The sequence below is a fragment of the Myxine glutinosa genome, chromosome 1 (assembly GCF_964187855.1).
Source record: "Myxine glutinosa chromosome 1, kmMyxGlut1.1, whole genome shotgun sequence".
Taxonomy (NCBI): domain Eukaryota; kingdom Metazoa; phylum Chordata; class Myxini; order Myxiniformes; family Myxinidae; genus Myxine; species Myxine glutinosa.
Genome location: NC_136261.1, coordinates 55,418,494 through 55,441,065, shown reverse-complemented (window position 1 = coordinate 55,441,065; position 22,572 = coordinate 55,418,494). Strand labels below are relative to the sequence as shown.

General features: G+C 49.3%; 1 protein-coding gene across 2 annotated transcripts in view; it reads left to right on the top strand.

Moving 5' to 3' along the window:
* SVOPL (SVOP like) overlaps positions 1-22,572 on the top strand; it is a 306,199-nt gene that overhangs the window by 264,124 nt on the left and 19,503 nt on the right. The gene's annotated exons all lie outside the window — the stretch shown is intronic.

Here is a 22,572-nt window from a genome sequence, read left to right as displayed (position 1 = left end):
CATGAGTACACGTAATTAACATGTAAGTCAATGGGAATTTGGAGGTGTCCCAGGATCAACATTATTACACTACTCCCAGTGTTATCAAAAATAGAAAAGCAGTTATCAATATCAAAAATAAAGACAATAAATGTTTTCTCTGGTCTATTCTAGCACACTTACATCCTCCACATTTTCATGATGAAAGAGTATCTCATTATAAAAAATATGAGAATACATTAATTACGAAAGATCTAAAGTTTCCGATGGCTTTAAATGATATTCCTAAATTTGAAAAGATAAAGAATTTATCAGTTAATGTTTATGGTCTAACAGAAACAAACAGCATTCAGGTTTTAAAGCTTTCTGACAATTGTAAACAAACTCATATTAATCTTCTATATTTTAATTCAGAGGAAAATTCACATTATACATACATTAAAGATATTGCTAAATTAATAAAACCACAAGTATGCAAAAGAACAAATAAAATATATATTTGTTTGTGTTGTCTTAACTTCTTCCATACACAAGAAAGATTAGATAAACATTCAAATTATTGTGATGAACATAAATCAACGGTAATCAATATGCCTAAAGAAGGCTCAAATATCACATTCAAAGATGAAAATAAAAAGATCAAACATCCATTTGTTATATATGCTGATTTTGAAAGTATTCTAGAAAAAATAGATACTGCTTCTCCAGATCCAAAAGAATCATACACAAATAAATATCAAAAACATACTCCTTGCGGTTTTTGTTATTATATCAAATCATCCGTTGGTGATAAATATAACAAGTTAGAGGAGTATAGAGGCTCAAATACCCCAGAGGAGTTTGTGAAACGACTAGAAAAAGACTGTGTCCGATTAACCAAGATAATGAGAGAAACTAATAAACCAATGTCCTTGACGAGTGAACAGAAAAGGGAATTTAGAAAAAACAATGTTTGTCATATTTGTGAGGAAAAAATTGGTGAAGGTCTAAAGGTTAGAGATCATTGTCATCTCACTGGTAAATATAGAGGTCCAGCTCATCAAAGTTGTAATATTAATTATCAACTCCCCTCTTTCATTCCTGTCTTTCTTCATAACAATGCTCATTATGATACGCATCTATTTATTAATGAACTTTCAAAGACATCTGGACACATTTCAGCAATTCCTAACACAGATCAGAAATACATTTCATTCACAAAAACAATTCACACATCTCCTATTACTCATATCAGATTTCTTGATACATTTAAATTCATGGCAAGTCCATTGGCTAACTTGGTTCAAAATCTAAAAGAGTTTCCATGTCTTTCAGAGTATTTTGCAGATAAAGATTTTCTAACACAAAAGGGAATTTACCCCTATGACTATATGGACTCATTTGAGAGATTCAATGAAACACAACTTCCTTTAAAAGAAAATTTCGATAACAAATTAAACAACAGTCATATATCTGATAAAGATTATGTACACGCACAAAATGTTTGGGAAAAATATAACATCAAGAATCTTGGCGAGTATCACGATTTGTATCTCAAAACTGATGTGCTTTTATTGGCCGATGTATTTGAAGCCTTTAGATCTGTTTGTCGCACTGGATATGGATTGGATCCTGCTCACTACTACACAGCACCTGGATTGGCTTGGAGCGCGATGTTGAAAATGACAAAACAAGCTTTGGATTTGATAACCGATGTCGATATGCTTTTGATGATTGAAAAGGCAAAAAGAGGTGGAATTTCACAAGTATGCTCGAGCAGATACGCAAAAGCAAATAACAAATATCTTCCAAATTATGATTCAACGAAAGAGAGTTCTTACTTGATGTACTATGATGCAAACAACTTGTATGGCTGGGCAATGTCTCAAGCTCTTCCTTATGGGAAACTAAGACGGGTAAAGGAAAAAGACTACACAAAGGTTTACAAGATGTATGTATCTCTACACAAAAAGAATTGGATGATTCAAAGGTTGGTTATTATTTTGAGGTCGATTTAAAATATCCTGAAGAACTTCATATCAAACATAAAGATCTTCCATTTGCTTGTGAGAAAGAAAGTCCAAAGAAAGAATGGTTGAGTGATTATCAACGATCGTTTGATATAGGTGAATCAACAGAAAAATTACTTACTACATTATATAACAAGAAAAATTATGTACTACACCACAGAAATTTGCGACAATATTTATCAAAAGGTCTAAGAGTAGAGAAGATCCACAGGGTTATAAAGTTCAATCAAAGTCATTGGTTAAAGGGGTACATTGATTTTAATACACAAAGAAGAACAGAGTCAAAAACAGATTTTGAGAAAGACTTTTATAAATTGATGAATAATGCAGTCTTTGGTAAGACCATGGAGAATGTGAGGAAAAGACAAAATATCAGACTAGCAACATCTTGGGAACAAGCATCAAAATTAATTAATAGACCGAGTTTTACTAGAGCTGAGGTCTTTACTGAGAACTTTTGTGCGATCCATTTGGTTAAAGAGAGTATTGAAATGAACAAACCTATTTACATTGGAACATCAATTCTTGACTTGTCAAAGTCATTAATGTATGATTACTTTTATATTAATCTAAAATCAAAGTATAAGGATAATGTGTCATTGTTGTATATGGATACTGATAGTTTTATTTTGAAAATTAATACTGATGATGTTTATTCAGACATGAAAAAGGACATTAATATCTATGATACAAGTAATTACAGTCCAGAGAGTGAGTTGTTCTCTTCTAAAAATAAAAAGGTGATTGGAAAGTTCAAGGATGAATTGGGAGGAAATGTTATGAGTGAATTTGTGGGATTGAGGTCGAAGGCTTATGCTTATAAATACATTGTGAATAACGTTGAAAAGACTGATAAGAAGTTAAAAGGTGTAAAGAAAAATGTCATTAAAGAAACAATAAACTTTAAGGATTATTATAACTGTTTAACAACAAAGAAAGAAGAGTTTAGAAAGATTAATGGAATAAGAAGTTATAAACATCAATTATATTCAGAAGAGGTGAATAAGAAAGCATTGGGGGCTTTTGATGATAAGAGGTTTATTTTAGAAAATGGAATTGATAGTCTCCCTTATGGTTATATAAGTATATAAGTGATAAGATATATAAGTGATAAGATATAAGTGATAAGATATATAAGTGATAAGATATATAAGTGATAAGATATATAAGTGATAAGATATATATAAGTGATAAGTTAAAAAGGGGGGTTAGGGATTTTAACGGGCTACCACCACCTTTTTTACTATTATATAAATGATAGAACCAAGTATCAACCAGACTAAAGAGTGGAGGTGTAATCAACCTTGGTATATAAATGGAAAACACAACGAATGTGAAAAATATCAGATTCAAGAGGTTCAGAGAATCACTGGTCAGAAGGTTCTCAAGACGGATAAACGTATTCATTTGTTAAGTGGGGTAATGGAGGGCGGGAAGAAAAATATATTAGAGTGGAGTGAGAACTTTAATGGTTATCAATCGGATAATAAATATTATAATTTTAAAATGGTATGTGGGAGAGGAGGAGGTCAAACAAGAACCGTCCGTGAAACATACCACTTTATACTTTCACAACAAAAGGTTAAGGAACCTGTATACTTTATAAATATACTTGATGGGGATGAGTTCTATAGGAGAATGGAACTCTTTAAAAAGTTAGAAAGAGATAATATATTTATAGGCTCATTAGTAGAGTGGTCTAAGGAACTACATTAAGGGGCTAGTGGGGGGAATAGGGTAAAAATTACATGTAAGTGAGAAGGATCATAGGTTCATAAGGCTAGAAGGATTATAGATTCATAAAGGAAGAAAATCATAGGTTCATAAGGTGAGAAGGATTATAGGTTCATAAGGTGAGAAGGATTATAGGTTCATAAGGCAAGAAGGATTATAGGTTCATAAGGTGAGAAGGATTTATAGGTTCATAAAGGAAGAAAATCATAGGTTCATAAGGCTAGAAGGATTATAGGTTCATAAGGTGAGAAGGATTATAGGTTCATAAGGCGAGAAGGATTATAGGTTCATAAGGTGAGAAGGATTATAGGTTCATAGAGGGAGAAATAGAGGTGTTTATGATTTTTGAAAAAGACAAGGGGGTAAATGACATTAGATAGGGATTTCCCATGTTAAACGGAGGTGTCCCAGAAGCAACATTTATCACCTACTTACATGGGCTAAACGAAATATTAAAATAAGATTAAGACTACGAGCTTCATTTAAAAGGTTAAAATTGTTGTCACAAAGTAGAATGATCATATGTTTTTGCCGATTGATTTTTTTATCGTCAAACATTTTATCGTCAACCATTACCTCAGGTTATAGACTTCTCCCAACTCATGAACACTTGTACCTTGTACCTCAAACTCATCGTGTATACAAATGAACACCTAGGTAAAATGATTTTCAGGTTTTCTTTTCTATAAACATGAAAAAATTTCAGTCGAGTCAAAACACTATATATGTGCAGTTCCCTCCTTTCAGCCAATGTGGGATGATCTATTTGTACAGTGTTAGAAAAGTGGTTGATTCTGTTTTCCAACATTATTGTTCTTTATTCATATTCTAACAATTTATACAAAAAACATTTTTGGACTATAACTTTAGAATTGTAAGTGGTCTAACTCTAAAACAAAATCAAACTATATTCCCATGGCTAGTCTATCATATGTGTGAAGTTTCGCAACATTCAGTTAAGCAGTTCTGGAGAAGTTTATTTAACGTTTTTATTTTCAATCCAATATGGCCACCAGACCACTGACCAATGACGTCATCAATTGAATTCCTCACTCACAGCGAGTTGTAGATCAGATTTATGAAGTTTCAGATTTTTTGGAAACACACGTCACTCGGAGAGAAAAAAATTATGAAATAAAGGTTGCTTTAAATTAATCGAAACCTACGGGAAAATTATAATTTTTACAATCGGACCAAAAGTTGAACTTGGGCAGTGTATAAGGCAACAGAATGCTGCTGCGAATGCTCCCGATTATCTTTTTTAATAAACAATTATTTGCTGTGAAGAAATATGCCGCTGAAGGAGCTGCGCTCCAACGCGAGTCGAAAGAATTGACGCGACCAAAGACGGAATTTGTCCGAGTTGCTTTATTGAAACAAAACAGCTCAGGTATTCTGACAAGCCCGTTTATCGAGCAGAAATATATATATACACATTTATGCCGGGGCGTTTGCCCGGGAAAACCGAGACCGGGCATGCCCGGGTGTCAAGGGCGGGTCCTGGAAAGGCGAGTCTGGACATGCCCGGGCGTCCTGGAAGCGGCCCGGCAAGTCGAGGCTGGGCGTGCCCGAGCGCTCTGGGTGAGCCCTGGAAAGGTGAGAGCGGGCATGCCCGGACGCTCTGGGCGAGCCCTGGAAAGGCGAGTCTGGACATGCCCGGGCGTCCTGGACGCGGCCTGGCAAGTCGAGGCTGGGCGTGCCCGGGCGCTCTGGGCGAGCCCTGGAAAGGCGAGAGCGGGCATGCCCGGGAAAGACGAGACCGGGCGTGCCCGGGAGGTTCGGGCGTGCCCGGGAACAGCGAGTCCGGGCATGCCCAGGAGAGGCGCGTCTGGGCCCGTCCGGACGAGCCCGGCATGGCGATCGCGCCCTGGCCGCGTCCTGGCAGGTGCAAGGCGATTGTGTACATTCAGCGGGAACCGCTACACACGCCCCTCCAGAATCGACCTGCACCGGCAGGGTCAATTTAAGGGGGGTCCGGATGACCCGGCCGAAGCGACCCCTGGAGGGTCGCGGGGGGGGGGGGGGGTCCGATCTGGTGGTGGGTGGTCGAGCGGGGGGAACTGTGGACGGGGGGCGGCCTCGCCACGGAGGAATGGCCAACCGTGGTGGTCGGTCGATGTCCATGTGCGCCGGTTTGAGGCGGTCCACAGAGATCTGGTCCGACCGGCCACCGACGTCGACGACGAAGGACTTGTCGCCCCGTCGCAGGACCCGGAAGGGCCTGTCGTACGGCGGCCGGAGTGGCCCCCGGTGCGCGTCATGATGCACAAAGATGTACTCCGCTGTGCGAAGCGCCGGGGGGGGACGTAGGACTGGGGGCCACCGTGGCGGGACGTTGGCACGGAGGCAAATCGTCGGGCGGCCTCCTGGAGGTCCGAGCGCTGGCGAGCGGCGGACCAGGGACTGGTAGCGTTGGGCACGAACTCGCCCGGGACGCGGAGCGCCTGGCCGTAGACGAGCTCGGCGGCGGACGCCCGGAGGTCCTCCTTGGGGGCCGTGCGGAGGCCCAAAAGGACCCACGGCAGCCGGTCGGTCCAACCGTCGTCCTGAAGGCCGGCCATGAGTGCGGCCTTCATGGAGCGGTGAAACCGCTCGCACAACCCGTTGGCTTGGGGGTGGTAGGCCGTGGTGCGGTGCAGCGTGACCCCCAACGAGCGGGCGACCGCGCCCCAAAGTTCGGACGTGAACTGTGGGCCGCGGTCGGACGAGATGTCCGCCGGTGCGCCGAAGCGCGCGACCCAGGTGGCGATGAACGCCTGCGCCACGTCGGCGGTGGAGGTGAGGGGCACGGCCTCCGGCCACCTGGTGGTCCTGTCCACCATGGTGAGCAGGTGGGTGAACCCCCGCGATGGGGGCAGGGGACCCACCAGGTCCACGTGGACCTGGTCGAAACGCCGTGCAGGCACGGTGAAAGGTGCTAGCGGGGCCTGGGTGTGGCGGTGGACCTTGGCCCGCTGGCAGGCCGTGCAGGCGTTGGACCAGTCGCGGACGTTCCGTCAAAGGCCGTGCCAGACGAAACGCGCCGACACCAGCTTCTGAGAAACTTTCCGGCCCAGGTGAGAAAGGCCGTGGATGGAGGCGAAGATGCGGCGCTGCCAGGAAACGGGCACGATGGGGCGAGGCTGGCCCTGGGAGACGTCGCAGAGCAGGACGGTGCCCGCGAAGGGGATGTCGGCCAGGCGGAGGCCTGTGTCCGCCACCCGGAGGGCCTGCACCGATGTGTCGGTGGTCTGGTCGGCCGCCATGAGCGCGAAGTCCACGCCGAGGTGGACCGCGTTCGCGCTGGCCCGAGGAAGACAGTCGGCCTTGGCGTTGTCTTTGCCGGCGACGTGCCGGATGTCCGTGGTGAATTCCGACACGGCGGAGAGGTGGCGCTGCTGGCGGGCTGACCACGGCTCCGTCACTTTGGCCATTGCGTAGACCACCGGCTTGTGGTCGACGAAAGCCGTGAATGGGCGGCCCTCCAGGAGGTGTCGGAAATGGTGAACGGCCAGGAATAGACCGAGCAGCTCGCGGTCGAACGTGCTGTATTTTAACTCGTTCGTTCGGCCGGAGTTGCCGGCTGAAAAAAGCGAGTGGCTGCCAAACCCCGTCCACCCATTGTTCATGGACGGCGCCCACTGCGTAGTTGGAGGCGTCCGTAGTGAGGGCGATGGGCGCGTTGAGCGCCGGGTGAGCCAGCAGCGTTGCATCGGCGAGGGCCCGTTTTGCGCTCGCGAAGGCCGCGTCCATGGCCGCGGACCAAATGATGTCATGCTTGGCCGGCTTGCCCCGGAGGGCCTCGTAAAGGGGCCGCATGAGCTGAGCAGCGCGGGGCACGAATCGGTGATAAAAATTCACCATGCCGAGGAACTCTTGTAGGGCCTTGATGGAACGGGGACGTGGGAACGTGGTGATGGCCTCGACCTTGGTCGGCAGCGGCACGGCCCCGGTCTTGGTGATGCGGTGGCCCAAAAAGTCAACGGTCGTCGTGCCGAAGTGGCATTTGGCCGGGTTGACAATTAAGCCGTGCTCACTGAGGCGACCGAACAGTGTTCGGAGGTGGAGGAGGTGCTCGGCACGGGACATGCTGGCGACGAGGATGTCGTCCAGATAGACGAAAAGAAATGGCAGGTCGCGCAGCACGCCGTCCATTAAGCGCTGGAACGCCTGGGCCGCGTACTTGAGGCCAAACAGCATCCTCAAAAATTCGAACAGGCCGAACGGCGTGATGACGGCCGTCTTCGGGACGTCAGCCGCCCGGACAGGTACCTGGTGGTATCCCCGTATCAGGTCAATTTTGGAAAATATGACCCGTCCCGCCAAACGGGCGGAAAAGTCCTGGATGTGCGGGATCGGGTACCTGTCGGGGGTGGTAGCATCGTTGAGGCGGCGGTAGTCGCCACACGGGCGCCATCCGCCCCCCGGCTTTGGCACGATGTGCAGTGGTGAGGCCCACGCGCTATTGGAGTGCCGCACGATGCCGAGGTGCTCCAACGCGTCGAACTCGGCCTTTGCCACGGCGAGCTTGGCAGGGTCGAGGCGGCGGGCCCTGGCGTAGACCGGCGGGCCCGTAGTGGGTATGTGGTGCTTGATCCCATGCCGCACTGCGACGGCCGAAAACGTCGGCCGTGTGAGAGCCGGGAATTCCGTGAGCAGGCGAGCGAACTCGTTCGCCGTCGGGAGGGCGCACGCCAGTTCGGTCGGCGCGGAGCTGCTCATCGTGCACGCCAGGGAGCTGAAGGTCTCGGCGTTGACAAGGCGACGTCGTTTGACATCGACCAGCAGCCCGTGCGCGCAGAGGAAGTCAGCGCCCAGCAAAGCCATGGGGACGCAGGCGGTCACAAAGGTCTACTGAAAGCGCTGGCTGCCGAAGCAGAGGGTGACGTTGCGTGGGCCGAAAGTGCGTATGGCCGAGCCATTAGCAGCGACCAAAGAGGGGCCGCAAACGGCGTCCCGCCTGTCCTGCTCGGAGGCGGGTATGACGCTCAGTTGGGCGCTGGTGTCACAAAGGAAACGCCGCCCGGACGCATTGTCCGGAATAAAAAGCAGGTTGCCCGAGTGGCCGGCGCTCATGGCTGGGAATGAACGCCGGCCCGGCCGTTTCCCGACTTGCCGAAAGTTCACGGGGGTCGGCACGTCCGAGCCTTGTGTCCGAACCTGGCGTGGTAATAACACCACGCCTGGTCACGTGGAGGCCCCGGCTGTCGTGTCGGAAGCAGTCGGCGCGGCGTGGCGGCCGCCAGTTGCACCGGCAGTTTGGCCTCCAACCGCGCAGGGCGCTCGGGCGTCGTGTGCGTCGCCTCGGACGGCGGCAGGCTCCAGGTAGCCGCGCCGATGTGTTGTCCCGCCGAGGAGATCTTATCGGCTTCCCTGGCGAGGGCGCGGGGATCGGTGATCGACGTGCCAGTCAGGGCGAGGCGTACCGGGTGAGGCAGCTGGCGAAGGAACAGCTGGCGGAACAGAAAATCCAGAGAGTGCTCACCGAGCAACGAGAGCATATAGTCCATGCGCTCGGACGGGCGCGTGTCGCCGAGCTCGGGCAGGTCGAGCAGGCGCCGTGCGCGTGCCGCCGGTGAGAGGGCGAAAGTGTCGAGGAGGAGCGTCTTCAGCGCGTCATACTTGTCAGCAGCCGGTGGGTGCTCGAGGAGGCTCAGGGCGCGGGCCGCGGTGGCGGAACCGAGCGCTGCCACGACGTGGTGGAAGCGGGTGTCGTCCGCGGTGATGCCTCGCAGGGCGAACTGGGAATCCGCCTGGGTGAACCAAACAGCCGCGTGAGCCTCCCAGAAGGTAGGCAGTTTAAGAGTCACTGCCGTGTCCATGTCGGTAGGTCACCAGTGAAGGAGCTGTGCTCCAACGCGAGTCGAAAGAATTGACGCGACCAAAGACGGAATTCGTCCGAGTTGCTTTATTGAAACAAAACAGCTCAGGTATTCTGACAAGCCTGTTTATCGGGCAGCAATATATATATACACATTTATGCCGGGGCGTTTGCCCAGGAAAACCGAGACCGTGCATGCCCGGGTGTCAAGGGCGAGTCCTGGAAAGGCGAGTCTGGACATGCCCGGGCGTCCTGGACGCGGCCTGGCAAGTCGAGGCTGGGCGTGCCCGAGCGCTCTGGGCGAGCCCTGGAAAGGCGAGAGCGGGCATGCCCGGGAAAGACGAGACCGGGCGTGCCTGGGAGGTTCGGGCGTGCCCGGGAACAGCGAGTCCGGGCATGCCCAGGAGAGGCGCGTCTGGGCCCGTCCGGACGAGCCCGGCATGGCGATCGCGCCCTGTCCGCGTCCTGGCAGGTGCAAGGCGATTGTGTACATTCAGCGGGAACCGCTACACCGCGATATATTTGCTGGAAAGAAATATGATGATTTTGGAATTTCACAATATTCTATGTCTATACAGTGTATTTAATAGGCTTATGCTGTCTGTTTGCCCCTCGTAGCGCGTCTCCCGAACAAAAGGCAGCCGATGAGGTAGGAAGGAAAAGCACGCATCTCTCAGCGCAGCTGGCGGTTACACAGCGCGTGATCACTCGCGTAACTCAATGCACTATATGCGGCTCGGCTTCAAGCTCAACCGAGCGTCACATTCATACGAGCGCGTATCCTGGTTCATGCGCGTCTTTCGCCGATCTCGTATCTTTCAAAGTCCTCTGCTGACCGCCAACTCACTGCACTGCTCTCTTCAATCCAACTACTTCCTCGTACCTCAATTGCTTGTGGAACTCAACTGCTGGGGGCTTTGCGCAACGGCTTATATCGATACGCCCCGAACCTTCTTGAACCTTCCAACCACGCCCTGTGACACAGTGCTTCAGCCACACCCTCTGAGCCCTGATTGGCGGCTCGTGCTTACCATCAGCTCCTCGGCCGCCCTCATTCGGTCCCGCCCCGACCCCCCTAGGCTTGCGTCGTGTTAATTCGCGCCAAAAGAACCAAAGGCAGCACAAAGAGGCATGAGGCAATGGAGGCCGGATAAGGCACTGGAAGTAGGAGAAGGACCTATTCTCCTTACTCTACTCAACGCAGAACTAACATAGGAAAAGGACTATGCTCACAAATACTAAGAGATAACTACACTATCGCGAGGCTACATGTTGTTTTGTGACTAACTATGAGGGGGAAATTTAACGTTTATTATACTAACTGTTACCAAAACTCAAAACCGCAACACTACCCCTCTCCCTCGTCAGACTCGTCCCCAAGTCGAACCTACAAAAATTGGGACGACCGCTTTTGAGAAAGATCTGGGAATTAACTTTTACTTTTACATGTGACATACAGATGTGGTTCCCCCTAACATTTACTCTAACCCGTGGATGTGACAGTTTTAAAACACTAAATACAGTCACGTGAAAAAGTAAGTACACCCCATGTAAAGTTTTGACTTTTTCAACATAGTTCAACATACAGCTATTTGATCTCATTTCAACAATATTGATAGATAAAGGAGATATATTATAACAAATATCATGAAACATTTACATCTTGTAGTCCATTGTATAATTTAAATAAACATAAATGCAAATTTCGCATGTGTAAAAAGTAAGTACACTCTTGGCTCTAATAGGTGGTATTGTCCACTTTGGCAGAAACAACCTCAAGTAAGCATTTCTCATAACTGTCTACCAGTCTCTGACATCGACTGGGAGAAATTTTTGCCCACTCCTCCATGCAGAATTCTTTCAGCTGTGCGATGTTTGAGGGGTTTCTTGCATGCACAGCTCGTTTCAAATCCCCCCACAACATCTCGATGGGATTTACATCCGGGCTTTGACTTGGCCATTCCAGAACCCTCCATTTCTTTCTTTTCAGCCATTCCTTGGTGGATTTACTGGTATGTTTAGGGTCATTGTCATGTTGCAAGGTCCACCTTCGGTTGAGCTTCAACTTTCTGACAGATGGCCTCACATTATCCTCAAGCACCCTCTGGTACAATGAAGAATTCATAGTGGATTCTATGATGGTGAGCTGCCCAGGTCCTGACGCAGCAAAGCTGCCCCAAACCATAATATTTCCACCATCATGCTTTACAGTTGGTATCAGGTTCTTGTGGTCAAATGCTGTCTTTGGTTTTCACCAAACATGTCTTCTGGTAATGTGGCCAAATAGCTCTACCTTTGACTCATCTTTCCAGAGCACATTGCTCCAGAAGTGCTGGTCTTTGCTTGGTGTTCACTGGCAAACTTTAGTCTTGCCCTGATGTTCTTTCTGGACAGCAAAGGTTTCCTCCTGGCACACCTCCCATGTAGATCAAATTGTGCAGCCTCTTTCTAATGGTAGACTCTTGCACTTTGACATCAACAGTGGCAAGAGCTACTTGTAGGTCCGTGTTGACATTCTGGGGTTCTTCGAGACTTCTTTCAGCATCTTACGGTCTGCTCTCAGGCTGAACTTGCTGGGGCGGCCTGGCCTGAACAAGTTGGCAGTTGTTTGGAATCTTCTCCACTTATAGATGATCTTCCGGACAGTCGAATGATTGATTTCAAATTATTTGGAGATCTTTTTAAATCCTTTCCCAGACTCGTAGGCATCTATAACCTTCTTTCTGAAGGCCTCAGAGCTCTTTTGATCTAGGCATGGTGACGCCACACACCAACAACAAAGAGCAACCCAAACTAAATGTCTGATGTTTAAATAAGACAGGTTCCTCCAAGATGCTCTCTGACGATGTTCTAATCATTTGCACCTGAGCTGGTGCACCTGATTCTAATTTTAGGTATATGAAGTAGTGATAAATGTAGGTGTGTACTTACTTTTTCCACATGCGAAATTTGCATTTATGTTTATTTAAATTATACAATGGACTACAAAATGTAAATGTTTCATGATATTTGTTATATTATGTCACCTTTATCTATCAATATTGTTGAAATGAAGATCAAATAGCTGTATGTTGAAATATGTTGAAAAAGTCAAAACTTTACATGGGGTGTACTTACTTTTTCACGTGACTGTATGTCCCACCTATTGCGTTGAGTAGCTACTCTAACAGAATCACGCCCACAATTAACCGAATCCGGAATTTGTCAAACTAAACATAGAGCCAGTGGGCAGCATTTTTATATACAACACAAAACCTACTCTTATTTACAGTTCTATGACCCAGGACCTGTCCTTTTTGGAAAGAAGATTGGAGGGGAGAGAAAGCACAGCAAAGCACAAAACTCATAAATTCACATTTCATTTGCTGCTTGCTTCTTGCATCTTGCTTCTTGCTTCTTCTGTGTGCATATATCAAACTGGCAAGCCCCCGGACCGGCATACAGGCCATTCCTGCTCTTCAGGGCTAATTAAACTTACAAATCTTCTCGTCCCTAGCACACCATAATAAAAATACACAAAAACTGTGTTTATTTCATTTCCTTGCCAAGCAGGGCCAACCCTATGTGGTCCGACTGCGTGACATTAATGCCACTCAAAACTTGTGGTCCATAAGTGTATGTGGTGCAGCAAAGTGTTTGTGGCAGCAAAGTGCTGCACAGGTGCAGCAAAGTTACAACACAAGGATGCAGCAGCAAAGTGCTGAGCAGTTCGGCTGCACAGATGTAGCAAAGTGCAGCAGGGATGCTGCACAGATGTAGCAAGGTGCAGCAAGGAATGCTGCACAGGTCGATGGTGCTGCACAGTTCCACCTCCAAAATGGTCCTGGTGTGGGGGGGGGAGACAAAGCACGACCAGCAAAGCGGAAAGGGCATAAAGGTACACAGCAATACAAGGTAATGCAGCATGAGAGGCGCGGAAGAGCGAGCAGAGCAAGCTCGTCCCTAACCGTCCGTACCCCCCATTGTCAGCTTACACTACCCTAGCCCTTCCTTGTATTTACAAATCCATCCCTACGTCTTGTCTCCCATATCCCCCTCTACATCCGATTAGTCTCCCAATCCCTCCCAGGAAGGAAGGAATGGAACAAACACAATGTCTCATCACGTCCTGATGCGACTTACACTCAAACAGTTCACTTGGTCCTGGTGTGGAGCTTCGTCCTCCTTGGTGAATGGTGGTGGATGGCGTGAAAGGAATTCCTCAATTCCTAACTCCACTAACCGACATTAACTCTTAAACTACCCGGGGTCGTACCCTGCCAATCGGCCTTCTTTAAACTATGTGGTTCTAAAAACCGAATTCCCATTATACACACTGTGATGTCCATGAAATTTGGGTCTCACTCCCTCAAATTTTCACTCTGTGCCCTTGCACAATTTCGGGGCTGGGTCGTGTGGCTCCACTAGCAGGTCCAACTACCTGCGCACCTCCACCACTGAAGTCGCCACCCGAGCTTACCTGCTCCTGCAACTACCTAACTGGGGAAGGCCCTCACTGGCTCTTACCCCCTCTGTGCCCACTTTGGCATTGGGCAACCCGGGTCCTTCTCTTGGATCCTCGGGCCCCACTGAACAACTCACAACTACCCTAACTGGCTCCCAGAGCCTAACTGCGGCCTCACCTGGCCGACAAACTACCAGTGGCGGAGTGCCCCAATAACCATACGCACCAATTAAACCACACGCCCAGCCATGTCACTGACTCATGCACCCTCCAAAGCACTACTTTGCCACTACCTGCACCACAGGTGTCAATATCCAAACAATTTACCTAAGCCCACTACCTGACTTTACACTACCCACCCTGGGCATTCGTGAATGGGTCCATCTCCCCCCATTCACTCCTTCGCACCATGCATTCCACACCTTTTATTCCACACCAAGCATTTCACACTACTCATCGCACACCAATTATCTCCCACACTACTTTCCTCGCACATCTTTTGTGCTCACACATTTTTTTCCATACACTTCAACACAATTCCACTTTTTCTCAAACACAACTCCGGTTATCTCAATACACACAGCATCATCTAGCTAACTGCTTTTCCCCTAAAACTCTAGTGCTTCCCCGTCATCCAATTAAACTAAGCACTCCCTTCGTCATTAACATCCATCTACTCTCTCTACGTCCCCTCTACAGTACCAATGTCACTAATTAACTCTTTTGTCTCTACTGTCTTCTAATTCCCTAACAATTATCCTAGCCCTCCCTCGGCTAGCTTCGGTGCCCCATAGAGGTAACCATTGCTGGTACGCCCATGTGCCGATCACTGCCATCCCCCTAATCTCATGCTCATGAGCCCTGGATGTGAGGAATAGTAACACTACCATTCCTCCACGCAGGGTACACTCCTTTCATCAGTCCGCTATACTGGAGCCTCTTTGTGTGGAAATACATTGTCATCACGGCTCGGCTTCGAAAGGCCGAGCGATCCATGTGGTTGGTTTGTCTCCTGTAGGTTGGGTCTGTCCGGCATTTTTGATCCAGGGGAGGAGGCATGGATGGGCCGAGGTTCAGGGCCCCATCTCTGCGTGGGGCCTCGCGGTCCCACGCACGATGGCCCAACCACCCACGGTCAGAGCATCGCACCCGCCAGGGGGCGCGGCTCCGAACTCTCCTACCTCCCCTTGAACCCCGCCGTTCACCTTTGCCGCCATGGTGCGGCACCAACCATACAGGGCGGGGGACGGCACGAATCGTGCACGTTGGTCCTTGTGACACGGCCGTGGCATCTATCCCCGCCGGTCCCTGCCGCACACAACTCACCGAGGGCTCATGTCGGCTATCCGTCGTGCTAAACGCTACCCCGGTCGGTGTCGATGCTTGAGCCGCGTTCTCACCACTCGCGACCCACTCTGCACTCGCACACCGAGGCGTCCCTGCGCCTCCCATACACTCTGACTCATGTTACACCACACTCTCCTTCCACATTCTCTGGTGTGCATTCTCCCTCACACACCGTACTCGCACCTGCACACCTAGGCGCACTCATACCTTCCACACACTTCAGTACGCACTCTTCTACTGCACACTCTGTAACACCCCTGGGTGTGCACTCCCTTGTTACACACCCTGCAACACACTCTGGTGTGCACTCCTGCACACTCTCTGTAACACACTCTCCTGTTACACACTCCTCCCACACACATTCCGTCATACACTTTTCTCGCTCAAACTCACGCTCCGGTGCACACTTTTCTCTCACCCACGCACCAGTCGCCCTTGTACACCGCACAATGGACCTTCCATGACCGCCCGGGTTTCGTTTCTTTCCCAAGCGCACCAAAATCCTTTTCGCGCCAAACACATTCCCGCCATTAATTCTACTCACCTTGGGGACTTCTTTTCCCGTCAGCACCTGCACACTTCCCATTTTGTTAGCAAGCATGACATCATGATGCAAATACAAACTTTGAGTGCATTCCATTTCTTTTTCCTGTGATTCATTTCCCGATTCTATCCCTACCATCTCTTCGGCCCCAATTGTTCCTTCAATTTGAATTATTTCTTCGATTCTAATTATTTCTTTTTCTACCTCGACTGTTGGCGCCCATAAAATTTTCTTTCCCAATTCGCCGATCATCGGTTCTTCTACACCCCGCGTCGCGATTTCCATACCCTCGGTCAACTTAGCTGCGCTCTGCCCAAGCTCGCTCCCCACGCGTTCCTCACATTGTGTCACCTCGTCGCGTACCAAGGCGACCTCCTCGCTCAACCTGCGCCCAATGTCCTTACCCGCTTTTTTCATATCCTTCTTCGACGCCACTCTCATTTTTTCCAATTGATTATTTTGGGCCTCCACTTTGTTTTCCAACCCATTTTTCACCTCTTACAATTCCCGGGTGGATTTATCCCCCATTTCCTTCAATTGTTTCTTTTGGATGTCCATTTTTACATTTAGTCGATCCCCCTCCATTTTTATGGATGCCTGTATTTGCGCCATAAATAATTGCATGTACCTTGGCACCGCAGGCTCGGCTTCCGCCACCATGTGCGAGGCGCCGCCACTTTCTACCCCTGCTGCCAGCCCCTCATCAATTTCCTCCTCTTCTACCAACACTTCCTGTGGGTCCTGGGTCATTAATTCTTCCTAATCATCTACCTCATCTTCTACCCCCACCGGCATTCGACCGTCTTGGCTGTCCATGGTATGAATATAATTTGGCTTTTATTACTAAATTTAGTCCACTCATAATTTTGAGTGTGTGAAGCACACTCCAGGTCCAATCCCACTCCCCGACACCAATTGTTACGGCCAATTTGTACAATTTGGTGTCCAAAATTTCGTTCAGGGTTCGAAATCCCCACTCCTGACTACCAAATATTACTGTTTTCCGCCGCCCTTCTTCCCCTTACCAAGGGGGGGATTAAGCCCCTTGTTCTTTCTGGGCTTGGCGGAACTGAGAGACTTGAAACGCCTCTTCCGAGCAAGCGCAAGGTAGGGTTTCGGGACCAAGTCTCGCTCGTACCTAAATACCTGTGCCACCACGGAAGCTGGGAACCAAGCCTCGCACGAGCCACATGTAATTTGAGTACACCGAGCGGATTGCGTACCACATGGTCCGTGCAGTCACCGTTAATGTTGGACCCCAATTAGAGCGGTTCTATTTGTACCACGCTTAGTCAATGAGGAAATCACAAGAACGATCAAATGGAAGGAAGAACACAGGTTTAATTATTATTCCCACATATGTACAAGGATCGGTAGAAGCAGAGACACAGAGCAGCACTTAATCAGTCTTATCCTTAATCCCAGACTCGGGCCCGTCACACTCACACAGGGAATTGCAGGCAGGATTATGTTCAGGCCAAACGCGCCGACTTGGTCGTCCAGGAACCGCCCCGTCCGGCTCTCAACGCTCCCAGCACGTCCCGCGAAGAAGGCATGCAGGCGGTGGAAGGATCCTCGTAGCGCGTCTCCCGAACAAAAGGCAGCCGATGAGGTAGGAAGGAAAAGTACGCGTCTCTCGGCGCGGCTGGCGGTTACACAGCGCGTTATCACTCGTGTAACTCAATGCACTATATGCGGCTCGGCTTAAAGCTCAACCGAGCGTCACTTTCATGCGAGCGCGTATCCTGGTTCATGCGCGTCTTTCGCCGATCTCATATCTTTCAAAGTCCTCTGCTGACCGCCAACTCACCGCACTGCTCTCTTCAATCCAACTCCTTCCTCATACCTCAATTGCTCATGGAACTCAACTGCTGGTGGCTTTGCCCAACGGCTTATATCGATATGCCCCGAACCTTCTCGAACCTTCCAACCACGCCCTGTGACGCAGTGCTTCAGCCACACCCTCTGAGCCCTGATTGGCGGCTCGCACTTACCATCAGCTCCTCGTCCGCCCTCATTCGGTCCCGCCCCGACCCCCCTAGGCCTGCCTCGTGTTAAGTCACGCCACCAAAAGAACCAAAGGCAGCACAAAGAGGCATGAGGCAATGGAGGCGGGATAAGGCAATGGAAGTAGGAGAAGGACCTATTCTCCTTACTCTACTCAACGCAGAACTAACATAGGAAAAGGACTATGCTCACAAATACTAAGAGATAACTACACTATCGCGAGGCTACATGTTGTTGTGTGACTAACTATGAGGGGGAAATTTAACCTTTATTATACTAACTGTTACCAAAACTCAAAACCGCAACAATATATATGTAGGGAGCTGTAATGCCCCTCCCCCTTTGTATATCCTTGCTGCTTTACCAATTACCAAGTATAACCAATTATATGTTTTGTTTTGACTTGCTACTGTACTCTTTTATGATACTGAGTTCTTTCTACTGCATTGAGGATGTGTAATATCCTAATAAGGAGTTCTCTGCCTGTGTGCTCTGGCCTGCGTGGGCACAATCTCTAGTTCCCCTTTTCAGGCCTTGGAGGCAACTCTTATCTCTCTTTGCCTTTCTCCTGACTCTGCCATTATCTTGCAAGTTGACAGTTTTATGAGTGTCCACTCCCCTTTGTACTTTCCAAAGCCAGCTGCTATACAGAAAGTTGTAAACATGTTGCCACATAATGCTGACCATCTCCTTATCAGAGCTAACCCATGACTGGCCTTGGATGAACTTCCTTTAATTAACTGAACAACAGGATGGGACTATGGTGGGAGGCCCAATGAGCCCATTCTGTCTCTGTGTCTTGTGAGCTAACTCCACCCCTGACTTTCTTTATATAAAGCAATGTTAATTGAATTATTTCAGAGCATCTTGTTGTACTGTTGGTCATTCCTTGTGAGTTTCAATGCAACTTTGCTGTCCTCAAGCTTGAGTACTCGAGTTCCAATAAATATATCCGTTGCTCCTTTCTTCTGAGTCTTCTGAGTCCCAAGTCCTAAGTCCCAATCCGACAACTGGTGGCAGCGGTGGGATCAGTCTGGGCAGTCCGGGACGCGGTCCCAGGCAAGGGAGTGGTGAGAGACCAGCTGGCAATTGATCCGGGTCAGGTGAGCTGTGGTTTTCTTTTGTTTTTTCCTTTTTAGCCCGGGGGTCAGTCCAAATTGTAACCCACTCTCTCTTGCTCGGTCGCCGTACGTTCCGTTCCCTGCTCATACCTGTTCCACGAACCTAAATTTAATTACGGACCGCTTGGGTCCTGGAGCAACTGATTGTTTATGGACTCGTTAGGGTAACGTTACGTAAGGAGAAGTGCCCCACGTTGGGCGCCTGAGGTTAAGGGGTAATAGATCTCTGGGTTGTGAGGGTAAGGATAAGGGCGGCGTCCCGATCCGAGGCCTACCCGGGAGACGTCGGGATTTTAGTTTTAAGTAAGATCAGAACTATTATACGGGCGTAGGACGCCAGGAAAGTGCAGTAAGGGTAGGATAGACGGCTGTGTAGGCGGACGAGCCTCTCAGGAGAGTAGGTAGCGCGGCCGTACCACGCGAGGCGGGCGAACCTCACGGGTACAAGGCTGCGAGCCTCTCAGAGTTAGGTAGTGTAGCTGTGCCGCGAGGCGGGAGATCCTCACGAGTACAAGGCTACGTCGGTAAGCTAAGGTTTCTTAGGATGGGTAACAGTATAGGTAATAAGACAGTAAAGGCAGGTGAACCGCTTAGACATACCCCAGCATTTTTTATGTTTAAGAGGTATGGCTATGCTGCTGTGAGACCAGGGAAGTCATGGGTTGCATTGACGAAGGATTTAGGAGAACCGTGGCCCGAAGGAGGGTCTTTTGCGCTGGAAAAATTGGACGTGTTGTATGAGACATTAGAAAAGTTCGAACAGGCCACGAAACACTTTCCGCCTGACTATTGGAAAGTCTTTGGCTGGTGGAAGGAAGAAGCGATGAAGCGACACGCAAAGTCGAAACAGGCCAGCTTGGCTGGTGAGGTAACAAAACTCAAGGGTCTGAGGAAACAGGCGAATAAAGAGCAGGATGAAGCGCTTAAGGAAATAGAGAGGCAGGCCAACGCGCGACTGATGCCGCTCGTTGAAAAACCAGACCCCGCGAGAGGGGAGGTAGCGACCAATCTACCCTCCCCAGCCCCAGACCTAAACCCTGTCCCGGGGTTTCAGGCACCACCTATCCTTTCTGCGCCCCCGCTACCACCTCCCTATAACCCCGCTACCATCGCGCCCCAGATACCCCAGAACCACCCGAGCCAGGGAAGGCCGTTTGCACAACTCGGGGCTAACGGAATAGATGACGGGACCGACATCGCAGGGTTCCCGCCACCGATAGGACCGGATGGGTTATACCCCTCACTGGTAGGTTGTAAGGGGAAAAGGACCTCACAAACTACCCCATCGGAATGTCAGGAAATAGAGGAAAGGAAAACATTGTGCCCTGTACAAGTTATCGGAGTTGACGCCCAAGGACAGGGGGTTCGAGAAAGAGTACCATGGAAAGAATCCTCTTTAACTGTAATGAGGGAAAGGATTCAACATTTGCTTATTGAAGATCCACGGCAGATAGTGCCGACCATGTCGAATTGGTTTTTAGCCGGCGAGTGCGACTATCGAGACATAACTCATATGGGAGTATCCGTGCTCCCACCCAAAGTATGGGAAAGGGCTAGATTAAGAGCACACTGGCCGCACGTCGATCCAAGGGCAGCAGGAGCGGCCCAGATAACAGTACCACAATGGGACGCACTGAAGCTCCGGCTGCTGGGTGCCATCGAGCATGCGCTGTTGCCAGCAGGAGGTCCGGATTGGGGAAAAATTGGGGCCATAAAACAAAAGGCAGGAGAACCAATTGGAGAGTACCGAGAAAGGTTGGAAAAGGCCATGGCGCGCTGGGGAGGACTGGGTCCGATGCAGCTGGGAGGGCTACCCCAACCATTGGTAAATCAATATCTAATCGAGGGGCTTCGGCCGGTGTTAAAGAAACAGGTACAGACCGTCCTCTTCGGCTGGAAGGGAATGACAACCAACGAATTATGCGACAAACTGGAACAATGCCCGGGCTCCTCCCTAGAGGAGAAGAAGGATATTAAGGAGGAAATATTGCAAATGTTTGTCCAGGAGAAACGGGCTCAATTTAACCAAAATAAAAAAGGGGATCAGAGTCAGAACTACATACACGAACAGTGCCAGAAGTGGGGACCTGTTCGAGGTCCAGAGGAACATAGGAGGAGTTGTTATCCTTTTTTCTATAAGGGCCAATTCCCCAACGGAGAGTGGATCCACAGCGAAAATGAAAACTGCGACGGTTGTACTGAGGAAGATTTTGGACTAATTAATATGAACGAGGTAAAACAACAATGGACAATACCACCCCCTCTTCCCCTTCCTCCTCAAAACCCTCAAACTTGGAATGTGCAAGGGCCCCCTCCCCAAAATTGGTATCCACCAAGACCCCTTCTCCAAAACCCCGGACCACCCCCCAATAGTGGGATGCAGAACGGACCAAGGGGGAACTGGGCCCCGCCTCGGGGTCCGCCGCAGTGGCAACCAGTGAACCAGTCACTTTGGGGGCCGCCAGAACGCAGGCAGGGCGGAAGGGGAGCTGTAGAGGGACGACCTATGCCCTCCGCACCACCGGTTCCGCAGGAACCGTGCCATTATTGCAAGCAGATGGGACACTGGATACGTGATTGCCCAAAGGCTCGTAAGGGGTTTCAGCCCCAATACAATAGAGGGGCCTATTGACGGGACGCTGGCGAGTCGCCCAAGGAGTGTCCTCTCTTGACCATGACACCGGCAGAGGAACCAACCATGATGTTGGACGTGGAGGGAAGACAATTAGAATTTCTCGTAGATACGGGCGCGACTCGCAGCACAATTAACAAGGGGCAATTGCCCTCTTTGCGCCCTACGGCCAGGAACGTTCAAATACTGGGTGTTTCGGGTTTACCCCAAGCGCTTCCTATTTCGGAGGAAGTGCGAGTAACATGCGGCCCGCTGGAGGCTAAACATGCTTTCTTGATGACCACTACCGCCCCGACGAATTTGCTGGGACGGGATTTATTGTGCCGTTTGGGCTGTCAAATCTCATGTACCGAGGAGGGAGTTTTCGTAGACGTCGCGGAGTCTAAACGCGACTTGTTGATGACGGCACTGGCTCGTCCCGGCCCCACCGCGTATTGGTGGCGCTTGGATCCAGGGGCTTTGTCTGCTTGGACATATATCATAGATAATGTGTGTTTGGACAGTTCAGTGCTGCGAGATTGGATGCAACAGCACCAAATTTCGATAAAGGACTTAAAGGATAATCCACCCCATTGCACTGCGTACTATGATGCAACGGGTGAGGACGAGAACTACCGGGAAAGGGTTAAGGAAAAGCTGGGCGAATGGATGCCTCTACACTTGTCACGGGTATGGATCGGGCGTGAGGGAATAGGAATTGAGGTAGTCCTAACCCCGAGTCAGCATGCGCTGACCCAATACCCCGAAGGAGCGGTCGCCCATGTTACCCTCACTACTGCCAAAGGGTGGCCGCCGGAAAGTGTAGGTTGGATGGTAGGGAGGTTACGAGAAGTTCCCTTACATGGTTATCGGTGTAAGAGGGGCCGCTGGACTTTGAAACAGCTCGAAAACGGTGAAGGGTTCTCAATTGACATTAAGGCAGAACGGAGGGACGGAAAGTTCGAAGAGGCAGAGT